A 19,900-nucleotide genomic window follows, 5' to 3' on the forward strand; every position below is an offset into this window, starting at 1 on the left:
GGAAGAGGACTGCAAAGCAAGCAAAAGGAAGAAAATATGAAACAATAACCTCAAAGTAGAAAAGACAGGTAACTAAGCAACATGAAATTCAAGAAAGTACAAGATAATCTGTATTTAAAAATACAATTTGACATATCCTGCACACAGAGGTTTAGGAGGAAAGATCAAGACATCACTAAGGATGTCTGTTGTGCCCACAGTGAGGTAAATAAGGTATTATAATGGCATGAGATGGGAAATAGGGTGCAAAGCATTATGATGCTGCAGAAAGGTAAGTGGTAGGTACTCATTAATCCACTCAAATTCATCTAAAACAAACATAATAGGTGTGACCAGGTAATAAAAGATTCAGGATCTGTGATTTTTTGCAAGAGACACTGCACACACAGCTATAAAAAGATTTCTATAGTGTAGACAAAAAGGATGTTTCAGTTCCTTTTTCACACTAATGCAAGAACAAGAAACCACCCTGTGGGCACTGGCAGGAAATTATTTTTTCAGTGGAAAGATGAATCTTCCACTTTGGGGCACACTGCAAACCCTGGGGACAGTCCTCCATCCTGCTGGGTCAGACCACCAGCAGCCAAGTACAACAGCAGGGGAAAAGCTGGTGCTGAGTCCCCACGTGCTGGGGACAGTGGCAGGACCAACCCAGCCCCAACACCACCAGCACAGCACTCTCCTCCCACCCAAACCATTCCATCATTCCATGAGTGTGCAGGGCAAGGCCAGGAGCTGGAACTGAAACTCTGAAGTGTCTTGGCTCTTCCATTTAAGGAGAACATTTGCCTTTCTTGTTTACTTCTTTTGTTTCTGTACTGAAATCACAGTTCCTTCCCTCACCTTGCTCTGTGCAAAGCCAGTGGAGTGGGACAGAATCCCAGAGAGACAGCCTAGGGCTGGAGCTGCTGGGCAAGGAGGAGAGGGGCCCAGGGCTCAGGAATGAGGGCAGGGGGGCACGGGGAGAGGCCCCAGCTGAATTCCTCAGGATGGCAGGAAACAGCCCAAAGTTAGGCCAGGGGAGTTTAGGTTGGATGTTAGGGACAATTTCTTCATGGAAAGTGTTGTCCAGCCCTGGCACAGCTGCCCAGGGCAGTGGGGTGGAGTCACCATGCCTGGGAGAGTTAAAACATGTGGATGTGGCACTTGGGGACATGGCTTAGTGGTGTGGGTTGATGATTGGCCTTGATGACCTGAAAGGCCTTTTCCAACCTTAACAGTTCTGTGATTCTGATTCCCTGATTCTGCCCATCCCTCGGGGATGGCAGCACAGGCCACAGTGCCCTGGGCAGGGCTCAGGCAGGTGGAGCTGGGCTGATCACCCACCCATCAGCAGCATCACAGCCCTAAAGGTGCTGCCAGGCTTTTCTAAGGCTTCAAAGGCTGTTAAAAAGTACAGGGAAAACATCTATGCAGTCACAGCAACTTTGGATTGACGTTAAAACCCAAATCTACAATGTAAACAACCATGGATACATTTGAAATAACCGCCCAAGAGCATTTTCCTATCTCGATAATCCGTATCTTGGCAGCAGAACCAGAATTGCTTTCAGCTGTCGAATGCTGTATTTGAATGGTGCTGAGTGAACTCTCCCCTGTCCCTGTCCTACCTGCAGCCTCCCTGCTCAGGGGAACCCACCTGGCCTTCCTTCGGGGAGCCCAAATCCCTCCTCCCTGTATAACTCCCCCGGATTTGACACCCAGTTCTGTGGACGAGACTGAAAGGCTTTGGAAAGCAAACAACCTGGGGCCGTGCCCTGAGCCCCGGGGACCACCCAAGCGGCTGCAGCTCCGAGCACAGGGCCCGGAGCATCCCGGTCTCTGTGCGGGCACGGACGGCTCATCCGCCCGGAGCATCCCGGGCTCGGTGCGGGCACGGACAGCGCATCCACCCGGAGCATCCCGGGCTCTGTGCGGGCACGGACAGCGCATCCACCCGGAGCATCCCGGGCTCGGTGCGGGCACGGACAGCGCATCCACCCGGAGCATCCCGGGCTCTGTGCGGGCACGGACAGCGCATCCACCCGGAGAATCCCGGGCTCTGTGGGGGCCCATCCCGGTCTCTGTGCGGGCACGGACAGCGCATCCACCCGGAGCATCCCGCGCTCTGTGCGGGCACGGACAGCGCATCCACCCGGAGCATCCCGGGCTCTGTGCGGGCACGGACAGCGCATCCACCCGGAGCATCCCGGGCTCTGTGCGGGCACGGACAGCGCATCCACCCGGAGCATCCCGGGCTCGGTGCGGGCACGGACAGCGCATCCACCCGGAGCATCCCAGGCTCTGTGGGGGCCCATCCCGGGCTCGGTGCGGGCACGGACAGCGCATCCACCCGGGAACGAGGACAGGCTCCGGCACAGCATCCGCCGCGGAACGCAGCCCTGAGAGCGGGGAGGGAGCAGCACACCTGGACACACGGCCCAGGCCGGGGGCAGACCCGCCCTGCCCTGCCCTGCCCTCCCCTCCCAGGGGCACAGCCCCGCGGCCGCTCCGTCCCATAGCCCGGCCCGTGTGCTGCCCACCCCGCGGGCAGGGCTGCCCGTGCCCACGCCAGGGACCCGCGGAGCGGCAGCTGACCCCGAGCAGGTCCCAGCGCCCTGTCCCGCCGCAGCACCGCTCCCTGCCCTCGGGCAGGACAGGGGCTACCCCCGGGATGTGCCCCAGCGCAGCCGCGCGACCCCCGCCCTGCACGCCAGGGATGCGGCTGCTCCCACCCTCGGGCTGAATTCAACTCACAGTGCACTTCAAGGAGATTTAAAACAGCATCTCAGGCAAGCAAAGCAACGGCGAAGGCTCCCGGGCATCCTTTGCTCACCTCTGCCTCACCTCCGGCGGCAGCTCCCGCTTGTCACGGCTCCAGCTCCGGGGCTGTGACTCAGCAAAGGCAGCAGCTTCTTATTTTTCCGATGGAACTTACCAAGCCGTGCCAATATTCCGGGGAGGATCTGCTTCCTGGCTGCTCTGCGCTGCCAGCCTCTCCCGAGGTATCCCACCGAACCCGCCCCAGCTGCTCACCTTGAGCCAACAGGAAACAATTGCTCTGAGGGGAAAAAATCCAATGCGAATCTCTCTGGGAATCGGGCTGGGCGGGGGAGAAAAGGCTGCCAAGCTCAACCTACGGCGGATTTAACAGAAAAGGTGACGTGTCAGTGTTAGCCTGGGAGTTCTGCTGCCCCTGGTCAGACACTGGATCTGCGAGTTTGGGATGAGCTGGAGCTCGGGAAGGAGAGGCTCTTGCCCCAGGAGCCCCCAGGCTGGCAGCCGTGTGGGCAGTGCCCCAGGAGTGAGGCAGCTGCCCTGCTGTCTCTGAAGGATCCCTTCCACAGGCTGAAGGATGCCCCTGGACCCCGGGGCACCCCCAGAGAAAGAGCTTCTGACCCCCCAGCCACAGCCCTTGGGGTCCCAGGCCTGACCCCACTGCCCCCTTCCACCCTGCCCTGCCCAAGGCATGGAGAAACAGCTCATGGAGTCTCTGGGTTTCCAGGAGAACTGTGGAGGGCAGAGCTCCTGCCCTGTCAGGCTGAGCCCACCTGAGGGGGCAGAACCACAGGGGCACAAACTTGGCTGGGCAAGCTGCTGGCAAACAAGCTCCAACAGCTCAACAACACAAGGCTGAGCCACACCATAAAATCCCAAGTCTTTCCCATGTAAACCCCAACCTCTCACACCCCCCCATGGCCACAGGTGTTCTGGTGAACCCACAGCCCCAGTGCCAGCATGTAGCGGGTCCAGAACACACATGGCACCCACCCAGCTCCTGCTTGTCCTCTGTGCCCCTGCCAGGAGGGAGGCACAGGGCTCCTCTGAGCCCTTGGAGCCTTGGCAGCTCCTGGGAACAATCTGGGTGCTCCCAGCACCATTGTATTGTCCCTAAGTGGTTATTTTCCTTGTTCAAGATGTCCCATTCCCCACTTCACTGGCACAGGTGCCCAAAGAAGCTGTGGCTGCCCCAACCCTGGGAGTGTCCAAGGCCAGGCTGGACAGGGCTTGGAGCAGCCTGGGCTGGTGGGAGGTGTCCCTGCCCATGGCAGGGGGTGGAACAAGATGATATTTAAGGTCCCTTCCAAACCATCTCAAATAATAGAGGATGGTTTTGCCCCAGGGTTATTTTCCAATGAGTTTGTTACTATCCCACTTTAAAACAAAGACAAGGAAGCTGTCACTGCCATCACAAGCTCCATTTGCCAATCACTCACAAAGCCAGAGGGCACACACAGGCTCCGGGCCCAGCCCGTGGGCACAGCGGGCACTGCCAGGGGTTGGGAATGATGCTCAGCACAGGGAGGGCTGCCAGGAGTCAGTGGTGCTGCAGCCCCAGGGGAGCTTTCCCTGCTCCCAGGGGAGCCTTCCCTGCTCCCAGGGGAGCCCTGGCCCTGCCCACGCCCTGCCCTGGCCCTGCCCACGCCCTGCCCTGGCCCTTGGCATTAAAACCCATTCAGGTGAATGATCAGCCCATTCCTATGCAGAAGGAAAGCTGGAGGTTACTTCCAGAAACTTCCAGCCAGAGGTGCTCCCGAGTTCAGCCTGTGACAAGTTAGCAAACATATCCTTTAATTAAAGAAAGCCTTTCCCTTCATTTTTTTTTAATTAGAAGCAAGGATGTGGATGCCATTTACATACAAGGATTGTCTTGCTTTCCTTGCAGTGCTGGCATGACAATCCCAGTCACATCCTGCAAATTCCCATGGATTTAACAAAGTTCTCAGGGTTACAAAGCTCCTGACCATCAGGTTTTGAGATACAGGGTGCTCCAGCAGCAGCCATAAATTGGGGCAGAAAAGATCCATATAGAATTTGGACATCTCTCTGCAGCCATAAATCTGTTTAAAACACTAAAATACTACAGGTGCAGTTTTCAGGTGGGTGGGAGTGAACAGCCACCTCTGTGAAATGAGAAATTCAAGGTGCAGTTGAGAGTTTTAGAATGGAATCAGAGTGGATGAGTAAGAAAGCAGAATGAAATTTTCATGGCATGCAGGAGACATGAGGTGAATCCTTGAATAAAAAATACTAAAAATGAAAAAAATCAATATTAGCCTGCAGCACTCCAGAATCCCAATTTAAACCAGCTTCCCAACCTCCATGGAGACCAGGGCTGGCTGGCTGGCTCAATATCTGACCTGTCTTCAAAGGGAAGGAAGGCACCAGCCTGGATCCCCCTCCAAGGAGAGAATCCCACCAGATTCCCCCTAATTACACACCAGACATGGACATGTCTCTGGGAGGGGGAGACAGACCAGAGGAAAGGCTGTAGCATCTCTTCCTCTTGGATTTTTTTAAGCAGTCTGGCTCTTGTTTAAGTCATAACACCCTTAAAATCCCAGGCTGGTTTTGGCTGGAAGGGACCCCAAAGCCCACCCAGTGCCACCCCTGCCCTGGGCAGGGACATCTCCCACCAGCCCAGGCTGCTCCAAGCCCTGTCCAGCCTGGCCTTGGACACTCCCAACCCATGCCAAGGGCAGGGACACCTTCCACTGGAGCAGGGATTAAGCTGCAGAAAATGGGAATGAAATCTCCTGTTGGGAGCTAAAGAGACATTTTCTGTGATCAGAGCTGACCTTGTCTCACCCTGCTCTGCTCCCCCTCCTGCTCCCCTTCCCACACAGGGTGAGGCTCCTCCCCGGGGGGGTCTCTGGGAGCTGCAGCCCCACCAGACCCGAGCAGGACTCCCTCAGTACCACCCTCTGCTAACTGGATTAAGGAGAAGACGACTTTCCTTGCTGGCAAATGGGCTTGTAGCCAAAGAGCTCTGAACACAAATGCATCCTCAGGAGCACCTTCCCCAGGCAGCAGCTCCGCAGCTCTGGCAGCCGCTGCCGTTGCCATGGAGGCTGTGCCCGCTGCTCTTATTTTCTTTTTTTTTAAAAAAAAAGGGCAGTAACTGCTGCAGATCAGTAGCACAGATTTACAGGGAGCTCTCACAGGCCACAGGCACCAGGCAGTATCTGACACACACACAGCTGCTGAGGGAACTTGGCTGCCTGGAGGGTCTTTGTGGTGGATTCCTCTCTCCCCCATTTTAGTCAAAATATTAAGATAAAGAATTGAAATAATGTCAAAAATTGAAGTGAAATGCTTTAGAATGACACCTGAATTTTTAGAAGTGCTTATACTTAGATAAAATCAAGAGTTTTAAAGCCCTAGTTTGAAATTGGAGCCTCTCTGCCCTGGAGCCAGGCTGGGAGAGCTGGGGGGCTCACCTGGAGAAGAGAAGGCTCTGGGGACACCTGAGAGCCCCTGGCAGGGCTAAAGGGGCTCCAGGAGAGCTGGAGAGGGACTGGGGACAAGGGATGGAGGGACAGGACACAGGGAATGGCTTCCCACTGCCAGAGGGCAGGGATAGGTGGGATATTGGGAAGGAATTGCTGGCTGGGAGGGTGGGCAGGCCCTGGCACAGGTGCCCAGAGAAGCTGTGACTGCCCCATCCCTGGGAGTGTCCCAGGCCAGGCTGGACAGGGCTTGAAGCAGCCTGGGCTGGTGGGAGGTGTCCCTGCCCATGGCAGGGGTGGCACTGGGGGGGCTTTGGGGTCAACTTGAAGGGTTACTCAGCCAGGAAGCAGGATGGGGTTTTTCTGCTATTGCCAAAGGGAAGGGAGCTATAACTGTTGTTCTTCTTTGTCCTTTCTCATCTCTGATGACTTAGCAGCAAATGCTAAAAATACTTTTTCATGCTTCATCTTCAAAGTCGATGTGGCGCAATGTTTAAAAAACCCCAAATCCTTTATCCCAGCGAGAATATTACAAACATTTCAGGATCCAAACTTTCTGAAGAGGTGCTGTAGGGCTGCCAAATGTGACTTTTCACACCAGCTTTTCTCTCTGAGCTCCCTCCCAGCCCTCTGCTCGCAGAGACAGCACTTGAGACAGTGCCACATTTCTGAGCAGGCTCCCAGCAAGTGCTCAGCATTCAGTGCACAGAGGCACGTGTGGGAAACAGCCACAGAAACCTGTTAATGCTGGAGAGGAAATGGAACAATATTCTCATCCCCAGGGGAAAGTCTGGGCCATTCAGGTTTCCCTTCACATTTCTGATGCTCAGTACCTCTCTACAGTCAGCAGTGGGCAGGACAAACCCCAAACTCACAAACATGTTTGAAAATCCATATGAAGGTGGAAGAGCAAGGAAACAACGACACTGGTGTAAAAATGACTCCTACCAATCCTGCCTGCCTGGTGATGGCCCAAATTTAGAGGTAATAAAAGCTATTTGTCCTGTAAATAGCATAAAATAATGTATCAAAATTTTGACTCCAAGTGAGTCAAGCAGGCTTGGAATGCAGAACTCCAGGGAAACTGGAGGGACCTGAGCTCACACGCACCTTACTCTAAATAGACGAGTCTCATTAATATGAAATGATGGTCTCAATGCCACAAGTCCAGCACTCCTCAGTAAATCTGACACAGGGGGGTCACAGGCAGCACCACCCACCTCGGTGCAATATCCACGCACTAAGTCATCTCAAAGGGCAAAATCCACCCAGGTACTCAGGGAATGATGCCTGGGGCTACTTCTGCATTTGTTTACCCACCCATGAGTGGGTTCTGCCCCAATATCCCCCCTGCCCCTGCCTTGGCCCAGCCTGAGGCTGTGCCCCCTGCCCCTGCCCTGGCCCAGCCTGAGGCCGTGCCCTCTCCTCCTGTGCCCTGGAGCACAGCCCGTCCCCCCGTCCCGACTCCCCCTCCTGGCAGGGATTGCAGAGCCAGAAGGTGCCCCCTGAGCCTCCTTTTCTCCAGGCTGAGCCCCCCCAGCTCCCTCAGCCCCTCCTGCTGCTCCAGCCCCTTCCCAGGAGAGCAGAGGCAAGAGGCTGATGCTGAACAGCTGCTCTGCATCTTCACCACAGGCACTCAGTGAGTTTGTGGCACCAGCAAAACAGGCACAGCCCAGCCCTGGGGCACTGGAGTTACTGGTCTCAGGGGACACTGAGGTGGCTGTTTGGTATGTGTTTAGATGTGCAGTGCCACTGCCAAACCTGCCCCAGCCCTGGACCTGCTCCGTGCAGGTTTGACTCCATGTGCCTGGGGTGGGGCACTGACAGAGGCTGCAACACGGGGCTTAAATTGATGCTGACCAGGCAGAAACTGCTCACAGTGCTCTTACATCCCACCCAGAGAAACTGCAAGCATTCCTAGAAACAGGGAATTCCAAGGAGTGCTGAGGAGCTAATGGATGCTGGGAAAGCTGAGGTGTTTGCCCCAGGGCTGGCTGGAGGCTGGAGCAGTTTCACATTCCCAGGGCAGGTTCATCAGTAACTGAGTTACCTGGAGTCGTTTAGTGCTGGTGTACAATAATATCTACAAACTCCATCCTAAAGATGCAGCTGTTGTTCCAACAACCCCTTGGACCTCTGCTCCCTGCCTTTCACTCCTGATTTGGGATGTCCATGTACATCCCTGTCTGAGCAGACAGTCCTTCCCAGGAGCTACAGCTGCTCTGCTGACACTCCCCGGTACCCCGTGCTGGCTGACACGGAGACACGGCCAGAGGAACAAACGCTGCTGCCTCTGTAATACCTGCAGTGCCAAAGGCAGTTGTTGAGTGGCTGGTTTGGAAGTGACAGCAATGATATTTTTAGCAGAGCACCCATTTCTCTGTAGTTTCACACGTTTATGCAGAACACCAAGTTAACCAACAACTTGTTTCCCCTCACACAACTGTTACTGCCCTTCCAGTCACACACATCCAAACCTCAGCTCAGCTTTCAAGGGAAAAAGCCCACTCAGCACCAGAGCTCTCTCCAGCTCCCTGTGGTTGCTCCAAGGGGTTCATTCCCCCTCCCACTCAGGGTTGGGCTGTACCAGATTCAGTCTGACCATCTCCTGCCATCCAAGGCCAGGTTGGACAGGGCTTGGAGCAACCTGGGCTGGAGGAAGCTGTCCCTGCCCATGGCAGGGGGTGGCACTGCAGGGTCTTCAAGTTTACTTCCAATCCCCCCAGTGTGGGATCCTGTTATTATTGGGCACTGCTGCAGAAACTCGTTTCACACACTCCCAGTTCACATTTTCCCTTTGAACAACCAAAATAATAAAACACCTCTAAAAAACAACTTTGAGGGGAAAAGAGCACAGTTATAGTTGTCTGCTCTCAGTGGTAACCCTGGCACCAACCTCAGTGACTCCCCCCATCCCTGTGCTCTCTGCTTGCCCCATCTCAGCCATCTGTACCCACCTCTCACCTCCAGCACAACTCCAGGAGGACATCAAGCATTCCTTTCTTTCCCATTCTTCTTCAAATCCAAGACATATCCCACTTTCTGGGTTTCTTGCTTCTCCACTTCGTTTTCTTGCTTCATTTGTGGTTATACAACTTTATCAGGCCAAACCATAAGCCACTTTTTGGTGACACACTGATATTTTGGTAAGAAGGGAATTAAAAAGCAATTCCCAGACCAAAAAAAGCACAAAATTGCCTTTGTTCAGGAAGTGCTGCTGGCAGAGCTCTCTCAGCCTGGAAGCAGGTCAGGCTGCTGGGCCTGCTGAGTGACTGACAGGAAACAAGGGGCACCTGCCAGCACTCAGCCCCTTTAACTCCTGCTCAGCCTGAGCGTGTCCCAAGGGAATCAGCCCTAATGACATTCCTTTCCCCTGCAACTCTGCAAACCAGCCAAGTCCAGAGCTTTGGCAGGAGTGGTTTTGTCCCTATAAACTGGGATTGGCAAAACATGGAATTGGAATTTCTACATGTGCAAATCCAGAACTATCCAGGTGTTCAGGAAAGCTTGGGAAAAGGAGAAAAAGCTAAAGCCAAATGTATCCCTTTGTTCCAAAGCCTTGTTTTTATTTGTCTCTAACTGTGCTGCCAAATCACAGAATCATGGAATTGTTATGGTTGGAAAAGCCCTTTGAGTCCATGGAGTCCAACCATCCCCAGCACTGCCAAGGCCACCACCGACCATGTCCTCAAGTGCCACATCCACATATTATTTGAACACTTCCAGGGGTGGGGACTCCACCACTGCCCTGGGCAGCTGTGCCTGCTCTGGACAGCCCTTTCCAAGAAATTTTTTTCCCTAATGTTCAACCTGACCCTCCCTGGCACAGCTTGAGGCCGTTGTGACACCCTGAGCTCAGATGTGACAACCAGCACAACAGGGGACATGGCTGGGAACGGACACAACCACCCTGAGGGCAAACAAATCAACCCTGTGACCAGTGACTGCTAAACTAAGCCAATGAATGGTTATAACCAACTTGTTTTAACACCCTCTGGTCAGATCTGCTGCAATCTCAACCCTTTGTGCCCCATGCTGGGCATCAAAATGCCTGTTGTGCTTTAACTCCAGTTGGGAACACCTTCCCAAGCAGTCCTTGCTCCCTCCCTCTGGATGGGAATTGGGTAGAGGTAAAACCTGTGCATTATAGACAAATACAGTAAACAGTAATAAAAACAAGAGCAATAATGTTGATGATGAGAAGGAAACTGAGAAAGAGGAATAAACCCCAAGAATGGCAATGCCACCCCCTGACCCACGCCCAGCTGTCCCAGCAGGAACCAGGGGCTCCCGACCCACCCTCCCCAGTTTGTACCCTGGACATGCCATTCTGTGCTGTGGAATGTCTCTCTGGCCAGTGTGGATCAGCTGTCCTGGCCTTGTCCCCTCCTGCTCCTTGAGCCCCTCCTCGCTGGCAGAGCAGCATTCACTGAGAAGTCCTTGCCCAGGGTAATCAGTGCTGAGCAACCACCAACACATCAGTGTGTTATCAACGTTATTCCCACACTGAAGCCAAACACAGCCCTGTCCCAGCTCTCAGGCACAAAATGAACTCTGCCCCAGCCCAAGCCAGGACACTTCACTGACTTCATGCAAACACTCCCTTTGTCTGCAGCTTCCCCTGACTCTCAATGCAAACCAGAGGTCGTGACCCTTCCAGGACCACCACACCAGTCCTGGCAGCCAGACCTGGGTCCCTCTCACCCAACATTCCTGGCAGCAATCTCCAACATGCTTGGGGTATCCCCAGTTTTCCAGGCAGGGACAGGCTTTGGACAGAGGGTGGAAGAGCTGAGCAGTGAGTGTGGGCACCTGTGTGGTCACAGCCACCTCCTGCATGTCCTGCTCCTTCTCCTGAGTCATCACTGGTGCTCCAGTGGCTTTTGTTGAGCTGAACCATAACTGGCCTTCCCACCCAGTGTTTCCCAAGGAACACTGTCAGGATAACCTGGCATTACCAGCAGGCAAGAAGGAGTTATGATATTAGGCAATAACAAAAACAATGCACAGTTATTCCTCATTTCCTTTTGCTAACAACACAAGCAACATGTAAAGATAAAAATGCCAGCAAGTGCCCTGTAAACGACTGGATGTTTACTGGGATGGACCAAACCCTCAGGACTCACTGCTCTGCCCTTGAACCAGGACAAAATCCAGATATCACATCGTGGCACACACATCTCTGCAGTTCCCCACAGGGACAAGGCTGGGGCTCTAAATTACCGTCTGCTTTGACACACAGACATGACCACATCAACTGTATTTGGGGAATGTTTTGTTCCAATTTGTGGGAAAATCTGAAACTCAGCCTTGGAGGTAAAAAAAATCTGTGCTCTGGATGCCACATTTTACTCTGCCTTCAAGCTTCTTGTTAACTTTCTTTGCTGTTATTTCTCTCCAGATAAAGCAAGAAAATCCCACATCCAAGAACAAACCCTGTCGCTACAGAACACAAACATTATGGAGCATTTAGATGGAACTTCAAAATCTAAGGTTGTCCTGCAGTGTGAGCAGCAGTTACTGGTTGGAAAACACCTCCTGATTGAGTTTTACCCAAAAGGAATCCAGATTGTGGATACTGAGACTGCACCAACTCTCAAAGCAAAGTGCAAATGGGCATTAGCAAGAGATTTGCTTTAGCAGCACCACCCTCACCCAAACCAGACACGTTCTCATTACAGACCATGGCTGGAATTCATCTGTTATGGGAGCAGCTGGAAAGGCAATCCAATACCAAGTGAACAGAATCTTTATTTTAGTGTAAATTAGTTAAAATGCAGCCAACACATGTCAGGAGGGCCATGGGAATGTGAGTGTCAGAGTTCTGCAGAAGTTGGTGTGAATCAGGAAATTTTCTGCCACTTCAGGTCTTTGGCAGTTCTCCCTCTGGGCACATCCCCAGGCCCTGCAGTCAGTAGGATTTCTGACAGTGTCTCAGTGGCATCAGAATTAGAGCTTTGTCTGCCATTTCTGTTTAATTAAACCCTGTTAACAGGGAGTTTGGTGCAGATTTACATCCAGTAAATATTGTCTGTGCCATCTGGAGTCCATTAATGCTGTCCCTACCCCCAGGATGTGCCAGGGGACACAGGGATGACACAGCCCAGGGTCGTGGGAGACACAAGAGCCAAAAGAGGAGATGGGTTTTAGTGTGAAAAGCCCGAGTTGAACCCATTGCACCTGTACTGATTCCTGAAGGGCTCAACTAGAGGAGCCAGGAACAGAGGAACAGAGTGATGGCTGGTCTGAGCAGCCTCCCATCCCAGCCCTGCACTGCTCACAGCCCTGCCAGCTGCTCCCAGGGCAGACATTCTGGCTGGGAACTGGGACCAGGTCATGCACAATGCCCAGCATTGGGCAGCAGCTCTCCAGACCAGCTGCAGCTCTCAGCTAGTCCTGGGACATCAGCCTGCCCAGAGAAGCTGTGGCTGCCCCATCCCTGAAGGTGTTCCAGGCCAGGCTGGACAGGGCTTGGACCAACCTGGGGTAGCAGAAGGTGACCCTGCCCATGGCAGGGGATGGAAAGGGTCCCTCCCAATCCAAACCATCCCATAACTCTGTGGTTCTGTGTTCCCATCCCATTGAGCTGGGAAAGCTGAGGGGCCCAGCCCACAGCCCCCAGTGACCAGCCAGGTCTCCAGGGCAGGAAAGCTGAGCTGGAACCAGGGGAAAACAAGAAACATTAGTTAAACAAATAGAAAACACTCTCTGAGCTTAAACTGACTCTTCTGAGGAGTCCCATTTGCACATGACCCTGTCAGGGCTGAATGAGCAGAGCACAGTGTGATAACTCAAACCCAGGAGAGCCCTTGGGTTTAAGGGCAGCCAACACTCCCCACTCTGCTGCTGGCCTGTGTGTTTGAGAAACTCCTTCTGCCCTCCAAGCATCTCCCCAAGCCTTTGCCAGCCCTCTCTCCTCAGGCATTGCCTTTATGAGGGTCCCTCTGGGGGATTACAGGAAGCTCCACAGGTGAAATCTATTGACCCTCCTCTCAGTTCTGCCCCAGCAGTGAATAACAAACCCCTGATCACTGTGCCTGGAGAAAACCATCCGTGGATCTGCACTGAACTGAAGAGATTCTAACAATTCTACCAGCATGTCCTTCTCCATTAGAATCATTTCTACAGAACTATATTGAATTCTGGAGATCTTCTGGGGTTTCTTTGACTGCAGCACACTTGGCTGTAATTGCCAAAGGAAAACCAGAACTACTTTTCCAGGTTAAATGAATGGTAGAAATAGATCAATATTTTGTCACTAATAGTTTCCAACACTTGATGCTGTAGGGACAAGCTCCTTAGAGCTCCCTCGAGCTCCTTCAGACACAACAAGTGTGTATGAAGGTACACACTCCTGGCCAGCTGTGGCAAATAAGGACAGGAGCACAGCAGGGATTTCATTTGGAATTCTGACACCTTGGCTCATCTTTGGCTGCTTTTACCTTGGCCACATTAGTACAAGTGCTGCTGTGTGTCTGAAAATTGCCCAGTCCTGTTAGAGCCTCCCTCCCAGAGAAGCTGGAGGGGTTCAAATCCTACATCACAGTCAACTGGCACATGGAAAATTTTTAGAATTTGCTTTTTTTTAATTTTTTCATTTAAGCTGAACCTCTGCTGCTGCTCATACATGAAGAGCTGCACTGCAGATGACAAGAACACGTTTTAAGGGAAAATGTTAACAAAGATCCTTATTTAAAGGCTTTCACTTGATAACATTCATTTGCTGATGCTACTTTAAATTTGAGCCATCTGCAATAAAAAGTTGTATTTTAGAGATGCACTTTGGAAGCAAAAATTAACAAAAAAGCAGCGAATCAAAGTTTTACTCTTCATGTAAACTGACAGTGCTCTGAGAAACTCGGTGAAACTTCACCATGTGGGAGGTGTTGACAACTAAACTTGTAATAAGTGAAGGATTTACAGGCACACAGTGCCACAAATATATCCCAGACTGGTATTTGTCAAGACAACCAATGGGCCTTCAGCACATTCTTTAAAGCCTTATTAAAATGAGGGTCTTGTTTTCTCCATCAGGGCCCTGGTGACAAATGCACCTTCCTCTGTTAAGGGTCTTCTTGTGGCCTTTAATCACTACAAACACTAAAATTCCTACCAGTCTGATACTTGCAGGTTACAAATCAGAAAGCTGCCAAGAGCCAACACAAACCAGGCAGAAATTCCACTGCAGAAGTCAAGTATTTAGACAGTCCCTGTGAAACTCTCCATTTCTGAGCATGTTTTAAGCAGCCACCCAGCAGTTCCATGCACAGGGAGGAGCTGAGTGCAGAACAGGGGCAGGTCCAGGGTGCTGCACATCAGCTGAGAGCCCAGGCTGAAGCTCTGACTGTGTTCTGGCAGGAAATTATTATTTTGTACTACACACATTTCTCTGGAAGTATCAGAATGTGAGAAATAACAGGGAAAAGCCAACCTGACTCCAATGTGCTTTCTAATTTCTGTCTGCATTTTAAACAGTGTCAGTAGAGGCATCACATGAACTGCATGGAAAAGGAATGGAGATGAATAAATGACATTTAAAACCACTGAGGGAGTGAGCAGCTGGGAAGAAAAAATAAAAGGGTTTTCTTTTTTTAATCTAATAAGTTAAACAACACAGAATAGAATCACAATCCCAGCCTGGTCTGGGTCGTGAGGGACCTTGAAGTTCATCTCATCCCACCCCTGCCATGGGCAGGGACACCTCCCACCAGCCCAGGCTGCTCCAAGCCCTGTCCAACCTGGCCTGGAACACTTCCAGGGATGGGGACTGATTTCCTGACAGGGACAGGCTTGTAATGGGAAGCAGTTCCAAGACATGCAGTCGATGGAGTTCAGCAAACAGGAAATGCCCGAATCAGTTCCTCGGTGAGCACCGAGAGCAGAATTTGCTACAGCAATTCATCATCACATGTATTGCTGCAAACACCATCTCCAGCTGCAGAGGAGATGTATCAGCAATCACAGGCCCTGGCATTTCAGCTCCATCACACTTGACAGAGCTTCTGTGAGATCCCCAGGAATAAACAGAGCAGGAGGGCACAGGCGGCCCCGGTGCCAGGCAGAGCCAGCCCCTCCCTGGCATCTGAGGGCAAACCAGAGCCACGGCTCTGACCACCCCGAAGGGAAGGGGGGGAATAACCCCAAATACAGAATGAAAACCAGCACGTTTGAATATGGATCCTACAAAGCCTTTAGGCAGCAGATGGGTCACATGTAACACATCTATAGATTTATGTGTCTATATTCCTACATATGTACCTGACACACGTGTCCATATTTACAGATGCATAAACACAAACAGGCACTGACAAACACAAACAGGCACTGACAAACACACACAGGCACTGATAAACTTGTACAGGCACTGACAAACACAAACAGGCACTGACAAACACACACAGGCACTGATAAACTTGTACAGGCACTGACAAACACAAACAGGCACTGACAAACACACACAGGCACTGACAAACACAAACAGGCACTGACAAACACACACAGGCACTGACAAACACACACAGGCACTGATAAACTTGTACAGGCACTGACAAACACACACAGGCATTAATTAGTAAACACAGGTAGGCACTGATTAATAAACACAAGTAGGCACTAATTAATGAACACAGGTAGGCACTAATTAATGAACACAGGTAGGCACTAACCTCACTCCATCCTACTGCACAGAGGGAGCACCAGTCCCTGCCTGCAGTGCACTTCAGATAAAGCCTGTAGGCTGCTCCCAGCACACACATTTAAGGGGATTTTTACTGTTCACGCTGCAAAAGGCTACAAAAATTAATCCAACCCCGCTGCATACGATTCTATTTTCCCTCTCCATCCTCTGAACAGCTGATGAGGAGTGATGCATCCCTCGGTCCGGGAAGCCCTGGGAGCACGGAGAAGGAAATAAAATAAAATGAAAGATAACAGTGCACACCAACCCTGGATCGGAACGTGCTCCCCCGGCGCGGTCCGGGCGGTGCGGGGTTAGGGGCAGGTGCGCCGGGCGGGCTGCGGGGCGCGCTCCGTGCCCGCAGCCTCAGCCATTGCGGAGGCACTGCAGCTCCCTCCGGCTGCACGTCAGCACCGCCCGGCTCTGAGCCCTCCCTTCCCGTCCCTTCCCTTCCCTTCCCATCCTTTCCCATCCCTTCCCTCGCCGCGGCCACAGCCGGGGATGCTGCGGGAACCGCGGTGCGCCCGCACAGATCGGCATCTCCAGCTCAGTTATGCGGCCAAAGCTTCGCGTCCTTCCCGCTGCAACCGCAGGGAGCTGCTCCCGGAGCAGCGCTGAGTTACTGCAGAGGGCCGGCAGGGAGGGAAGGACATTCGGGTTAAAAACAGCCGGCAGCCCTTGCACTTGTTCCCAGCAAAAGGGATGGGATCAAGTTATAGAATCACGGAATCACACACCGGTTTGTGTTGGGAGGGACATTAAAGTCGGTCTCATTGCACCCCCTGCCATGGGCAGGGGCACCTTCCCCTATCCCAGGGCTCTCCAAGCCCTGTCCAGCCTGGCCTCGGACACTTCCAGAGATGGGGCAGCCACAGCTTCTCTGCCCAACCTATGCCAGGGCCTGCCCACCCTCCCAGCCAGGAATTCCTTCCCAATATCCCACCTATCCCTGCCCTCTGGCAGTGAGAAGCCATTCCCTGTGTCCTGTCCCTCCATCCCTTGTCCCCAGTCCCTCTCCAGCTCTCCTGGAGCCCCTTTAGGCCCTGCCAGGGGCTCTCAGGTGTCCCTGGAGCCTTCTCTTCTCCAGGTGACCCCCCCAGCTCTCCCAGCCTGGCTCCAGAGCAGAGGGATCCAGCCCTGGAGCATCTCCGTGGCCTCCTCTGGACTCACTCCAGCAGCTCCATGTCCCATGGAAATCCCTATCTGTGAAAGTGCAGGGCCAGGCACTGGAGCATTTCTCTTATAGGAATGGCATTCCCAAGTAATGCCATGCTCTATAGTTACATGGGAATATGGGGGGAAAAAGCAGGGTCAAGACGTTCCAAGGCCCCGTTCCAAGGTGTGATTTGAGGACTAAAACATGTGGATATAAAGCAGGTCTGGAACCCCCACTGTGCTGTGTCTCACTGCTCCTCATAACTGAGAAAACAACCACTGTCAATGGTCACAGCACCCTGGGAGTTCCCCTCTCCATCAGAAATGAATAACAAAAGCACATAAAATAACTGGGTTTGGGTACAAGATACTTAGAAGAGCCCCACTCCACAAAGTTCTGTAGAAATGGGGACTATTTGTTTGGGTTTTGGCATCCTGACAAGTACAAGGAACGGCTGGAAAGAAGACTGGGAACCATTCCCAGGGCATGTCCATGAACTGCTGACAGGAATGACAGTGACCCAAGCCCAGGGCTGGGAAGCAGAAACCTGCCTTGGAGCAGAGTCTCAGTTTCAGAAAGGAGGCTCAGGGGTTTTTTTCCCCCTTTAAACAGTACCCAGCCATCTGGAACTTTCCATCTAAAAACCTGTTTTTTGCCAAGTCCAAAGGCTCTGACTCTCCACAGCACCAGAATGCAAAGCCAAGAAACATCTGTGACTGCCAACCAGATTCCTAGAAACCTGATCCTATTTGTGTGGATAACCACTGCTGTGTTTCTCCTGCTGCTTCCCCTGCTCTGTGGTTCCATTACCCTTTGCCAAAGGGACAAGCAGCAGCACTTGGAGACAACAGGACTGGCTGTGGCTCTGAGAGCTGGGACAACAACAGCTTTGGGATAAATAGCGAGATAAATAAAACTCTTTTCTATTTTTAGAGCTGAATTGCAACACTCTGTGGCAGTTTGTAAGCACAACAAGTCACGTTGCAGGCAGTGCTGTAAGCGACGCACAGCGAGAGGCTGACAGTGCTTTGCATCACTCAGAGAATTGGGGTCTGTTTCTCAGCTGGCAAGAGCTCAGGGAAAACATTCCTCTGGCAACTTCCATGGGCTGAGCTGTGCAGAAATGGGAGTGGGCTTTGAAAACCTGAACTTCGGAAGTAAAGAAGAGCTGAAATAATTTCATGCTCCACTTCTCTGATTCCCTCTAGATGCTGTCAGAGTTCCTCGGTGCAGAGGCTGCAGGGCAAAGCAGCAGCACTGCTCCACCCAGCTGGGTGCCCCTCCAGCTGTGCCAGCTGTCCTGTGACACCGAGCTGCAGGGCAGCCAGGGCATTCTGCAGGGGATCCTGCAGGGATTCTACCTCTGCACTTCCCACAGAAACAGGGCGTGAAGTGTCTCCTCAGCCTCTTGCTCAGGAATTGCTGAGGCAAATGCGACAGACCCTGCACAGGACACGGCAGAGCCCTGGCAGGGCAGCAGTTACACCACAGGCACCTCTGGGGTTGGTTTTCTTTTTTAACTCTCCAAACGGAACAAAATCTTGGAATCACAGAATCCCAGACTGGTTTGAGCTGGAAGGGACCTTAAAGCTCATCTCGTCCCACCCCCTCCGTGGGCAGGGACACCTCCCACCAGCCCAGGCTGCTCCTCACACCAACAGCGGGAGCAGCTCGGGCAGGGCTGGGGAGCCGCTGGTGGTTAATGATGAACTGCACCGGGAGGGACCAGAGCAGGAAACACCCAGAGGCACAGGAAGGTTAATGACGAACCCCCTGGAGGCAGGGAAAGCAGGTGGGCACAGGGACTCTCACACTGCAGCAGGCTCTGGGGCCTGTGTCTGCACAGCTGAGCAAGAATCCAGAGCCACTGGGGTTGGCACAGCCCTGCCAGCCCCTGGAGCCCACCCTGTGCCCAGTGCCCACCTCGGCAAAGCCCTGCCAGCCCCTGGAGCCCACCCTGTGCCCGATGCCCACCTTGGCAAAGCCCTGCCAGCCCCTGGAGCCCACCCTGTGCCCAATGCCCACCTTGGCAAAGCCCTCCCAGCCCACAGAGCCCACCCTGTGCCCGATGCCAACCTTGGCACAGCCCTGCCAGCCCCTGGAGCCCACCCTGTGCCCAATGCCCACCTTGGCACAGCCCTCCCAGCCCCTGGAACCCACCCTGTGCCCGATGCCCACCTTGGAAAAGCCCTCCAGGATCATGGAGCCCACCCTGTGCCCAATGCCCACCTTGGCAAAGCCCTCCCAGCCCCTGGAACCCACCCTGTGCCCAATGCCCACCTTGGCAAAGCCCTCCCAGCCCCTGGAACCCACCCTGTGCCTGATGCCCACCGTGGCACAGCCCTCCCAGCGCACAGAGCCCACCCTGTGCCCGATGCCCACCTTGGAAAAGCCCTCCCAGCCCCTGGAGCCCACCCTGTGCCCAGTACCCACCTTGGCAAAGCCCTCCCAGCCCATGGAGCCCACCCTGTGCCCGATGCCCACCTTGGCACAGCCCTGCCAGCCCATGCAGCCCACCCTGTGCCCGATGCCCACCTTGGGAAAGGACAAAAGGATAATTCTCCTTGTCATTAATTAGTAATTATCTAAGGTTGTCCTGCTCAGGGCTGTGTTTGCCCTGATGGTCTCCCTGGGTCGGCTCCAACTCGGGATATTCTGTGATTGTCTGATCCAGGGACCCCTCAAGAAAACGGATTTTATCCCCTCTCCATAAAGCCATTTGGTCTTTACTAATTTTTAATCAGAACTGTACTAACATTAATGTTTTATTTCAGCTGGCACCCAAGTTTGTCAGTGATGTTGACCATGCAGAGTTTTAGACAAAGAGGAATTTAAACCTGTAAACTGAAGTTTAAGAAA

General features: G+C 53.0%; 1 protein-coding gene across 12 annotated transcripts in view; it reads right to left on the reverse strand.

Moving 5' to 3' along the window:
* Nucleotides 1–15,952, reverse strand: part of JAKMIP3 (Janus kinase and microtubule interacting protein 3) — a 70,980-nt gene extending 55,028 nt beyond the window's left edge. For all 12 annotated transcript variants that reach the window (XM_071564139.1, XM_071564140.1, XM_071564147.1 and 9 more), the window contains exon 1: nucleotides 15,875–15,952. The gene's annotated coding sequence lies outside the window, so the exon portion shown is untranslated. The remainder of the gene's footprint in view (nucleotides 1–15,874) is intronic.
* Nucleotides 15,953–19,900: the final 3,948 nt, after the last annotated feature.

The sequence above is a fragment of the Pithys albifrons genome, chromosome 9, assembly GCF_047495875.1.
Source record: "Pithys albifrons albifrons isolate INPA30051 chromosome 9, PitAlb_v1, whole genome shotgun sequence".
Classification (NCBI taxonomy): Eukaryota; Metazoa; Chordata; class Aves; order Passeriformes; family Thamnophilidae; genus Pithys; species Pithys albifrons.